The sequence below is a fragment of the Bombina bombina genome, chromosome 1, assembly GCF_027579735.1.
Source record: "Bombina bombina isolate aBomBom1 chromosome 1, aBomBom1.pri, whole genome shotgun sequence".
Lineage (NCBI taxonomy): Eukaryota > Metazoa > Chordata > Amphibia > Anura > Bombinatoridae > Bombina > Bombina bombina.
The window spans coordinates 1,588,725,256-1,588,738,469 of record NC_069499.1 but is presented as its reverse complement, the minus strand read 5'-3'; positions in this window follow the sequence as shown (position 1 = coordinate 1,588,738,469).

Genomic DNA, 13,214 nt, shown 5'->3' with positions numbered 1-13,214 from the left:
CGGAGCTGAGCGGGTCTATCTTCAATCCAGCCGATTCGGAGCCATCCTCTTCAAACAAAGTCCAAGTGAAGAATGAAGGTTCCTTTAAATGACCCCTCTGAGGAAGCGTTATGTGAAACGCGCGTCAGGGGCACTATCACAAGGTTATGGAACCTCTATTTTAGAAAGCTGACTCAGTTCAATATTTGAATAGCACCTTAATTTTGATTCGTACTAACAGTGGCAGTTAAACGTTAATCAGGTCTCCGCTATAGAAGAGACCTTTTTTTAGCTTAGTCTGATAATTCTCTTCACTAGCTAACTTGTTGGAGCTGTATTTAGGATCCTATATTTATTCTTTCTGGATAAGCGAGTATTCAAGGGTATAAGGGGTATAGAGAGATTTAAACGGTTTAATGCTGTGGATATTTTGTTGCGCCAAAAACAGAGTACTGATCCCTGTAAAAAACGCTTGCAAGTGTTGAATCAATATATTATTTATACTCTTGGCCAATATATAAACATAATATTGCCAGCTCATATTTTTGAGTCTGAGCCTGTTATTATAACGTTAATCTTTGCAACAATAGATATATATGGATAAAATATTGTTGATACAACTTGCGCAAATTTTACAATAACACAGTTGTCAACTTTTGTGACCTTAAAGGCATATACCATACCTTATAACTACCAACGTTTTTGTTTAACAACAATTTAGGTCTCCTAACATTAAACCACCAAAGGTTGCAACCTTTGTAACGAAAAGCCTAACAAACATTGTAACTATTATTCTTGAATGTGATTGAACTACCAGTATATTTATACGGTGTATTTTTTGGATTATTTAAGAGACCTATACCCTAATGCATAAATATATACATCTTATTACGAATTGTTCATAATAGTATGGTACCTTTCAGTATAGGCTAACAAACATATTAGATATCTTACGCTATCACTGCTTATAATAATTTGTTCACTCCCAAGGGTTAATCATTTGTATAAACACATATATTATACAGGGAGTGCAGAATTATTAGGCAAATGAGTATTTTGACCACATCATCCTCTTTATGCATGTTGTCTTACTCCAAGCTGTATAGGCTCGAAAGCCTACTACCAATTAAGCATATTAGGTGATGTGCATCTCTGTAATGAGAAGGGGTGTGGTCTAATGACATCAACACCCTATATCAGGTGTGCATAATTATTAGGCAACTTCCTTTCCTTTGGCAAAATGGGTCAAAAGAAGGACTTGACAGGCTCAGAAAAGTAAAAAATAGTGAGATATCTTGCAGAGGGATGCAGCACTCTTAAAATTGCAAAGCTTCTGAAGCGTGATCATCGAACAATCAAGCGTTTCATTCAAAATAGTCAACAGGGTCGCAAGAAGCGTGTGGAAAAACCAAGCCGCAAAATAACTGCCCATGAACTGAGAAAAGTCAAGCGTGCAGCTGCCAAGATGCCACTTGCCACCAGTTTGGCCATTTTTCAGAGCTGCAACATCACTGGAGTGCCCAAAAGCACAAGGTGTGCAATACTCAGAGACATGGCCAAGGTAAGAAAGGCTGAAAGACGACCACCACTGAACAAGACACACAAGCTGAAACGTCAAGACTGGGCCAAGAAATATCTCAAGACTGATTTTTCTAAGGTTTTATGGACTGATGAAATGAGAGTGAGTCTTGATGGGCCAGATGGATGGGCCCGAGGATGGATTGGTAAAGGGCAGAGAGCTCCAGTCCGACTCAGACACCAGCAAGGTGGAGGTGGAGTAATGGTTTGGGCTGGTATCATCAAAGATGAGCTTGTGGGGCCTTTTCGGGTTGAGGATGGAGACACCTTCTTCAAGCAGTGGTACAGGAAGAAGTCTGCATCCTTCAAGAAAAACATGATTTTCATGCAGGACAATGCTCCATCACACGCGTCCAAGTACTCCACAGCGTGGCTGGCAAGAAAGGGTATAAAAGAAGAAAATCTAATGACATTGCCTCCTTGTTCACCTGATCTGAACCCCATTGAGAACCTGTGGTCCATCATCAAATGTGAGATTTACAAGGAGGGAAAACAGTACACCTCTCTGAACAGTGTCTGGGAGGCTGTGGTTGCTGCTGCACGCAATGTTGATGGTGAACAGATCAAAACACTGACAGAATCCATGGATGGCAGGTTTTTGAGTGTCCTTGCAAAGAAAGGTGGCTATATTGGTCACTGATTTGTTTTTGTTTTGTTTTTGAATGTCAGAAATGTATATTTGTGAATGTTGAGATGTTATATTGGTTTCACTGGTAAAAATAAATAATTGAAATGGGTATATATTTGTTTTTTGTTAAGTTGCCTAATAATTATGCACAGTAATAGTCACCTGCACACACAGATATCCCCCTAAAATAGCTATAACTAAAAACAAACTAAAACTACTTCCAAAACTATTCAGCTTTGATATTAATGAGTTTTTTGGGTTCATTGAGAACATGGTTGTTGTTCAATAATAAAATTAATCCTCAAAAATACAACTTGCCTAATAATTCTGCACTCCCTGTATGTACCCTTTGTGAGTAACTAATTAGCATTATACAGGTGCATTCTAGATAATTTTCCTACCTCAGTTCCAGCAAGTTTTAACTGTATGTGTGTGTGTGCGTGAGTACCAGTCCTGCTGGACTGCCATATATATTTTTTTCTCCCAATAAAGTTATTTAGTATAAATGGGTATGTCTGTGATGTTTTAAAATATCTGAATCTTTTGCTACGAATTGAAGAATATTTCTACAGTGGGTTCTAAGCATTTAACTAGTCCAGTAACCAGCAGTCTTTTCTTTGTGCTGCAAATCTCTTTACATCTCCTTGTACATCCTTTAAATGACGTCATCCAAGATGGCGTCCCTTGAATTCCGATAGGCTGATAGGATGGACACATCTTTCCATGGACTTCATTGTCGAGCTCCCTGTTTCCAATGGCAATACTATTATCCTTATGGTGGTTGACCGTTTTTCTAAAATGTCACATTGCATTCCCTTGATGAAGTTGCCTACCGCTCAGGAGCTTGCTTCAATTTTTGCCCGGGAGGTCTTCCGTTTACATGGGTTACCCAAGGAGATAGTGTCGGACCGGGGTAGCCAATTGTCTCCAGATTTTGGCGTTCCTTTTGTGCTCAAATGGGGATCCAGCTTTCTCCTTGGCATATCACCCTCAATCCAATGGGGCTGCGGAACGGTCTAATCAAGCTCTAGACCTTCCCCCTGCAATGCGCATCTCCAATGTTTTTCATGTCTCCCTCTAGAAACCATTGGTTTGTAATCGGTTTACACTGGGTTGCCTCGTCCCCATCCTTTCTTTGTTGACAACCATGAGGAGTATTTCTTGGGTTCCCTCCTCTGATGTTCATGCTACCGCCCTCCTCTTTGCCTTCCATGCCCGTTTCCCCAATAAGCCTTTTGTCCTCCCGCGGGGGAGGGGTTGTTGAGGGGAGTGTACTGTCAGGGTTTTTTCCCTGTTTTGTTTGCCATGTGCTGCTGGCTTCCTGCTGCACTTCCTTTTATGGCCAGACTGGTGTGCATCATCAGTGTGAGACAGAATGCAGTCTCAGAATTGTGATGTCATCACTTATTATTTAAAGGGCCTCTGTTCAGTATGCTTTGCTTTTGCATTGTCTCAGACCTATTTGTGAGAGTTCCCGTGTATTACCTGGCTGTCTGACGTCCTTCCTGGTTCCTGATCCCTGGCTTGTTCTTACTCTGCTGTTTTCCTTGTTCCTGATTCCGGCTCGTCTGACTATTTGCTTTGGCTCCTGACTTGGCTTGTCTGACTAACAGCTCTGGTTTTGACTCCTGGCTTGTTATTTGACTTGTGGACTTTTTATAATTTTTTGTTATTAATAAAGGTGTGATTATTTTTGCACTTTTCGTCTGATTCCTGGCACCCTGACACCCCTGTATTTTGTTCTCTCTCACCCCTCTTTTTTGCTCTCTCTCACCCTTCTCTTTTAGTCTCTCTCACCCCTCTCTCATGCAGACACTCAGACAGACATGGCAGTTCCCACTTGGCCCCGCCCCTGTCATGCTTAGACTCCGCCAATTCACACCCAACCCCACCCCATTCACAGCGCGGCTCAACCCCTTCATGGCCAGTTGGCTCCACCCCTTCACAGATTAGGTCCCAGTAGCCAGCCCAGCTCAGTTTGTTGAAGGCCAGGTGTGTTTGTCTCGTGCAGTCTCTACTGCACATGACAGCTTCGGACAAACACACTTGGCCTTTTATATTATAGGATGTCTATATATGTGGACATATACAGTATATTAATGTATTTATATATGTATATATGTATTTACAGACATATATATACATAATAACATTTACATATATATATATATATATATTTATGTTGGGTATGTGCATATTACAGTATGCTATCATGTTTGCTCATATTACAGTATGCGATCATGTATGCACATATTACAGTATGCAATCGGAAATGTGCATATTACAAAACAACATGTTAATGAACATTGGAATATGAAGTATGAAATATTTTCATGTCTGGTTTTGCACTAATGAGAATATGTCATGGTGTTTGCGCGAGAGAGTTTTTTTTTTTCCTTATTGACTTCTATGAGGGAATACATGAACGCGCATGCGATATTGTAAGTCCAGATTGGTCAGGATAGCGCTTTGCAAAATAAGTTTTTTTTTAACTTACCAGCGCAAAATTTATCGCAGAGATTACGAGTTTGGCATTAACAGGGGTGCGGGGCTAACAAGGCTTTTTTTTCTAACGCTACCTTAAGCCAAAACTGGCATTACAGATTTTTTTAAACCCGGCGTAAAAAGGTGAGCGTAGAGCAGAATTTAGCTCCACATCTCACCTCAATACCAGCGTTGCTTAAGTCAGCAGTGAGCTAGCTAAACGTGCTCGTGCACGATTTCCCATAGGAAACAATGGGGCTGAGCTGGCTGGAAAAAAAACTAAAACCTGCAAAAAAGCAGCATCCAGCTTCTAACGCAGCCCCATTGTTTCCTATGGAAAAATACAAAATATGTCTGCACCTAACACCCTAACATGAACCCCGAGTATAAACACCCCTAATCTTACACTTATTAACCCCTAATCTGCTGCTATCGCTATCGCTGACACCTACATTATATTATTAACCCCTAATCTGTCGCTCCGGACACCGCCGCCACCTACATTATCCCTATGAACCCCTAATATACTGCCCCCAACATCGCCGCCACCTATAATATAGTTATAAACCCCTAATCTGCCGCCCCCAACGTCGCCGCCACCTACCTACAATTATTAACCCCTAATCTGTCGACTGGACATCGCCGGCACTTTAATAAATGTATTAACCCCTAAACCGCCGCACTCCTGTCTCGCAAACACTAGTTAAATTTTATTAACCCCTAATCTGCTGTCCCTAACATCGCCGACACCTACTTACATTTATTAAACCCTAATCTGCCACCCCCAATGTCGCCGCTACTATATTAAATTTATTAACCCCTAAACCTAAGTCTAATCCTAACCCTGATCCTGAATGTTTATGAATGTTATATTATGCTGAGACATAGGGAGACATAACTATTATCGGACCTTCAGGTTTATCTAAAAACTACACTGTCAAACTACACTGAGCCAGGTCCATGTTGCTTAGAAGCTACATTTCATTAGGGACATATTTACCCTTGACTACTAGTACATAGAGACGAGCAGTTAGCAACATAAATTACTACTAACGTATGGCGCCGAGCACTAATAATTAATAAATCATAATTATATTAGGATACAAGTAATTTAGCGCACAATCTATCATGGTTAGATCAATCACTGCATAACTATCAAACTATTAGGGACACCTATATGTTGTGCGACTTAATACTGTTCAGCAAAACTTATTTGATTGAGAAAGAGAACAAGTGTTCTAATAGATCAGAATATTTCCTGATATATATACTGGTGAAATAGATACTAACAGAGACTTGTTTATATATCCTCGCTAGCAAAGCAAAGTATATGAAACACTAATTTATAAATAAATCTATAAACCGTGAATACAAACAGGAAAGCACTATAGAATTGAGAACTTGGGTGCACACTATTAGTAATAGCAATAAGAACCTGTTTATGTACACAGGTGAATACCATTTATTTTAACAAGTTTTCTGTTGATGTGCATAAGAAAGTACCGTTTATCTCACAGGTATAACAAAAACACTGTTTTCTATGATGTACATATCAAGTTGCTGAATCAATAAATACTAACAGAAATTCCAGTATTTGGGACATATATTTTTATTACACAATAATTAGGAGTGGAGCAATTAGGCATCCATTTGTTGAATCTAACACATGTAATCAGATACAGCCCCATTGTTTATGATGGTCACAATTAGATATTGACAATTAACACAATTATAGATATTATTGACCAGTATATATATCAGGAAATATTCTGATCTATTAGAACACTTGTTCTCTTTCTCAATCAAATAAGTTTTGCTGAACAGTATTAAGTCGCACAACATATAGGTGTCCCTAATAGTTAGATAGTTATGCAGTGATTGATCTAACCATGATAGATTGTGCGCTAAATTACTCACTTGTATCCTAATATAATTATGATTTATTAATTATTAGTGCTCGACGTTAGTAGTAATTTATGTTGCTAACTGCTCGTCTCTATGTACTAGTAGTCAAGGGTAAATATGTCCCTAATGAAATGTAGCTTCTAAGCAACATGGACCTGGCTCAGTGTAGTTTGACAGTGTAGTTTTTAGATAAACCTGAAGGTCCGATAATAGTTATGTCTCCCTATGTCTCAGCATAATATAACATTCATAAACATTCAGGATCAGGGTTAGGATTAGACGTAGGTTTAGGGGTTAATAAATTTAATATAGTAGCGGCGACATTGGGGGTGGCAGATTAGGGTTTAATAAATGTAAGTAGGTGTCGGCGATGTTAGGGACAGCAGATTAGGGGTTAATAAAATTTAACTAGTGTTTGCGAGACAGGAGTGCGGCGGTTTAGGGGTTAATACATTTATTAAAGTGCCGGCGATGTCCAGTCGGCAGATTAGGGGTTAATAATTGTAGGTAGGTGGCGACGACGTTGGGGGCGGCAGATTAGGGGTTTATAACTATATTATAGGTGGCGGTGATGTTGGGGGCAGTATATTAGGGGTTCATAGGGATAATGTAGGTGGCGGCGGTGTCCGGAGCGACAGATTAGGGGTTAATAATATAATGTAGGTGTCAGCGTCCCCCAACAGAAGGTGTCAGATCTTAGGATATTACAAATCCAAGTGATCCCACATTCAGAGATACCTTACCTACTGAGAAACCCATTTGGTAGTTACTCTGAGAGACAAACAGTGACTTACACGGTGTATGTACATTCATAATTCGAATATATCCATATACTGAATTGAGTTGGGCTGTGATTGGGCAGCAATACAACCGTAGCTTCCAGAGGGATAAATTAATACATGCGCACAACCAAATCTTCCAGAGGGATAAATTAATACAGGCGCACAACCACAGCTTCCAGAGGGATAAATTAATACATGCGCACAACAGAAGCTTCCAGAGGGATAAATTAATACATGCGCACAACAAAAGCTTCCAGAGGGATAAATTAGTACATGTGCACAACTGAAGCTTCCAGAGGGATAAATTAATACATGCGCACAACCAAAGCTTCCAGAGGGATAAATTAATACATGCGCACAACCAAAGCTTCCAGAGGGATAAATTAATACATGCGTACAACCGTAGCTTCCAGAGGGATAAATTAATACGTGCGCACAATAGAACCTTCTAGAGGGATAAATTAATACATGCGCACAACCAAAGCTTCCAGAGGGATAAATTAATACATGCGCACAACCGTAGCTTCCAGAGGGATAAATTAATACATGCGCACAACCAAAGCTTCCAGAGGGATAAATTAATACATGCGCACAACCAAAGCTTCCAGAGGGATAAATTAATACGTGTGCACAACCGTAGCTTCCAGAGGGATAAATTAATACATGCGCACAACCAAATCTTCCAGAGGGATAAATTAATACATGTGCACAACCAAAGATTCCAGAGGGATAAATTAATACGTGTGCACAACCGTAGCTTCCAGAGGGATAAATTAATACATGCGCACAACCAAATCTTCCAGAGGGATAAATTAATACAGGTGCACAACCGTAGCTTCCAGAGGGATAAATTAATACGTGTGCACAACCGTAGCTTCCAGAGGGATAAATTAATACATGCGCACAACCGTAGCTTCCAGAGGGATAAATTAATACATGCGCACAATTGAAGCTTCCAGAGGGATAAATTAATACATTCGCACAACCAAAGCTTCCAGAGGGATAAATTAATACATGCGCACAACCGTAGCTTCCAGAGGGATAAATTAATACATGCGCACAACCAAAGCTTCCAGAGGGATAAATTAATACGTGTGCACAACCGTAGCTTCCAGAGGGATAAATTAATACATGCGCACAACCATAGCTTCCAGAGGGATAAATTAATACATGCGCACAACCGTAGCTTCCAGAGGGATAAATTAATACATGCGCACAACCAAATCTTCCAGAGGGATAAATTAATACAGGTGCACAACCGCAGCTTCCAGAGGGATAAATTAATACATACGCACAACAGAAGCTTCCAGAGGGATAAATTAATACATGCGCACAACAAAAGCTTCCAGAGGGATAAATTAATACATGCGCACAACTGAAGCTTCCAGAGGGATAAATTAATACATGCGCACAACCAAAGCTTCCAGAGGGATAAATTAATACATGCGCACAACCAAAGCTTCCAGAGGGATAAATTAATACATGCGCACAACCGGAGCTTCCAGAGGGATAAATTAATACATGCGCACAACCGGAGCTTCCAGAGGGATAAATTAATACATGCGCACAACCGTAGCTTCCAGAGGGATAAATTAATACATGCGCACAATTGAAGTTTCCAGAGGGATAAATTAATACATGCCCACAAACGAAGCTTCCAGAGGGATAAATTAATATATGCGCACAACTGAAGCTTCCAGAGGGATAAATTAATACATGCGCACAACCAAAGCTTCCATCAACATCAACCATAAAAATCATCCCCAGCATCACAACTAATAAATAAAGCTGTTTACCCCTAAACCGCAATACCCCCATATTGCTAATACTAAAATAAACCTATTAACCCCTAAATTGCTGCCCCTGCATCGCTACTACTAAAGTAAACCTTTTAACCCCTAAACTGCCATCCCCGACATCGCTACTCCTAAAATAAACCTATTAACCCTAAGCCACCGTTTTTCTTTTAGATTAAGGCTTTTTTTTATTTTTATGGGCGGCCCTTTTAAAGGCAATACCCATACAAGTGCCCCTTTTGTGGCAATGGGTAGATCATTTTATTTTTAGCTAAGCTAAGTAAGTATATTTTGGGGGGTTGTAATTTTAGGGGGAACTTTGTATTTTTTTTTAAAAAAAGAGCTGATATCTTTAGGGCAATGCCCTACAAAAGGCCCTTTAAAAATTAGGGTGGTTAGATTAGGGTTTTGTTTTATTTAGGGGTGTTTTTTTGTTTTTAATAACTTTTTTTTATTTTGGATAATTTTGTTTGTTATTTTCAATAATGTCAGTTTTTTTGTTTTTTTGTAATTGTAGCAATTTTTTTGGTAATGTTAGGTTTTTTTATTTTATCTAATTTTAGAATTTAATTTTTTTATGTAATGTTAGTTTTTTTTGTAGTTTTAGCTTAGGTTTTATTTTTTTCACAAGTAAGTTTTTAATTATTTTAAGGTAGTTAGTATATTGTAACTTTAATTTAAAGTTAGGGGTGTTAGGTTTAGGGGTTAAAAGTTTAATTTAGGTTGTCGCAATGTGGACAGATGGCGGTTTAAAGGTGATTAGGTTAATTTTAGTAGTATCAATGTGGGGGGATGGAGGTTTAGGGGTTAATAGCTTTATTTTAGTATTAGCGATGTGGGGGGATGGCGGTTTAGGGGTTAATAGCTTTATTTTAGTAGTAGCAATGTGGGGAACAGAGGTTTAGGGGTTAACAGCTTAAGTTAGTATTGGCGATGTGGGGGGACGGCGGTTTAGAGGCTATTAGACTAGAGGCTTATGTTAGGGTGTTAGGTTTTCGAAAAACTTTCTTTGCTCCATAGGCCTCTACTTATCAAGCCGTCAACCGCAAATACGCTGTAATTCTGCAGTGTAATTGTGGAGAGCTTGAGTCTCCATATTTATCAAACCCTACAGAACGGCAAATGTAGAATTTTGTAACGTAACACATGATCCGCCGGTCTCAGTCCGACACAGATCGATGCTTACGTCATTACAGATGTTCCGAATGCAAATTCGCCACTATCTGACTACTTTTGCTATTTAACAAATACCTACCAGGTATGCTCGCCACTATTCCGGCCCAGCGTACCTGGTTTTCAATCCGCCGCCCTGGAAGCGGCGGATGCCATAGGAATCAATGGGAGTCTGAAAGCAGCGAAAGCTTATGTTCGCTGCTGCCCGATATCCCATTGATTCCTATGGGAGAACAAAGTTATGTTTGCACCTAACATGTACCCCGAGTCTAAACACCCATAATCTGATGCCCCCTACACTGCCGCCACCTACATTATACTTATTAACCCCTAATTTACCGCCCCAACACCGCTGTCACCTACATTTTACTTATTAACCCCTAAACCGCCGCTCCCGGACCCCGCCGCAACAAAATAAACTTATTAACCCCTAAACCGCTGCTCCCGGAGCCCACCACCTACACTTTGTTATTAACCCCTAATCTGCCGCACCCAACATCGCTGCGACTATTCTAAATGTATTACCCCCTAAACCTAAGTCTAACTCTAACCCTAACACCCCCTAACCTAAATATTATTTAAATAAATCTAAAGAAAAAATAATATTATTAACTAAATTATTCCTATTTAAAACTAAATACTTACCTATAAAATAAACCCTGATAGCTACAATATAACTAATAGTTACACTGTATCTAGCGTAGGGTTTATTTCTATTTTACAGGCAACTTTGTATTTATTTTAACTAGGTAGAATTGTTACTAAATAGTTATTAACTATTTAATAACTACCTAGCTAAAATAAATTCAAATTGACCTGTAAAATAAAACCTAACCTAAGTTACAATTACATCTAACACTACACTGCAATTAAATTATTTCCCTAAATTAAATACAATTCAGTACAATTAAATTAAATTATCTAAAGTACAAAAAAACAAACACTAAATTACAGAAAATAATAAACAAATCACAAGATTTTTAAACTAATTACACCTAATCTAATAGCCCTATCAAAATAAAAAAGCCCCCCCAAAATAAAAAAAAACCCTTGCCTAAACTAAACTACCAATAGCCCTTAAAAGGGCCTTTTGCGGGGCATTGCCCCAAAGTAATCAGCTCTTTTACCTGGAAAAAAAATACAAACAACCACCCCAACAGTAAAACCCACCACCCACACAACCAACCCCCCCAAAAAATCCTAACTAAAAAAAACTAAGCTCCCCATTGCCCTGAAAAGGGCATTTGGATGGGCATTGCCCTTAAAAGGGAAGTTAGCTCTTTTGCGGCCCAAAGTCCTAACCTAAAAATAAAACCCACCCAATACACCCTTAAAAAAAACCTAACACTAACCCCATGAAGATCGACTTACCGGGAGATGTCTTCATCCAAGCACAAGTGATCCTCCAGACGGGCAGAAGTCTTCATCCAAGCCGGGCAGAAGTGGTCCTCCAGGCGGCAGAAGTCTTCATCCAGACGGCATCTTCTATCTTCATCCATCCGGCGCGAAGCGGGTCCATTTTCAAGACATCAGACGCGGAGCATCCACTTCGGCCAACGACTACCTGACGAATGAAGGTTCCTTTAAATGACGTCATCCAAGATGGCGTCCCTTAGATTCCGATTGGCTGATAGAATTCTATCAGCCAATCAGAATTAAGGTAGAAAAAATCCTATTGGCTAATGCAATCAGCCAATAGGATTGAACTTCAATCCTATTGGCTGATTGGAACAGCCAATAGGATTGAGCTTGCATTATATTGGCTGTTCCAATTAGCCAATAGGATTGAAGTTCTACCTTAATTCCGATTGGCTGATAGAATTCTATCAGCCAATCGGAATCTAAGGGAAGCCATCTTGGATGACATCACTTAAAGGAACCTTCATTCGTCGGGTAGTCGTTGGCCAAAGAGGGTGCTCCGCGTCGGATGTCTTGAAGATGGACCTGCTCCGCGACGGATGGATATAGATAGAAGATGCCATCTGGATGAAGACTTCTGCCGTCTGGAGGACCACTTCTGCCCGGCTTGGATGAAGACTTTTGCCCGGCTTGGATGAAGACGTCTCCAGGTAAGTCGATCTTCATGGGGTTAGTGTAGGTGGTGGGTTTTACTGTTGGGGGGGTTGTTTGTATTTTTTTTCCAGGTAAAAGAGCTGATTACATTGGGGCAATGCCCCACAAAAGGCCCTTTTAAGGGCTATTGGTAGTTTAGTTTAGGCTAGGGTTTTTTTTATTTTGGGGGGGCTTTTTTTATTTTGGTAGGGCTATTAGATTAGGTGTAATTAGTTTAAAAATCTTGTAATTTGTTTATTATTTTCTGTAATTTAGTGTTGTTGTTTTTTTTGTACTTTAGATAATTTAATTTAATTGTATTGAATTGTATTTAATTTAGGGAAATAATTTAATTGTAGTGTAGTGTTAGGTATAATTGTAACTTAGGTTAGGTTTTATTTTACAGGTCAATTTGTATTTAATTTATCTAGGTAGTTATTAAATAGTTAATAACTATTTAATAACTATTCTACCTAGTTAAAACAAATACAAAGTTGCCTGTAAAATAAAAATAAACCCTAAGCTAGATAAAATGTAACTATTAGTTATATTGTAGCTAGCTTAGGGTTTATTTTTTAGGTATGTATTTAGTTTTAAATAGGAATAATTTAGTTAATAATATTAATTTTTCTTTAGATTTATTTAAATAATATTTAAGTTAGGGGCTGTTAGGGTTAGTGGGTTAGACTTAGGTTTAGGGGTTAATAAATTTAGAATAGTGGCGGCGACGTTGGGGGCGGCTGATTAGGGGTTAATAAATGTAATGTAGGTGGCGGCAACGTTGGGGGCGGCAGGTAAGGGGTTAATAAATGTAATGTAGGTGGCGGTGGGCTCCGG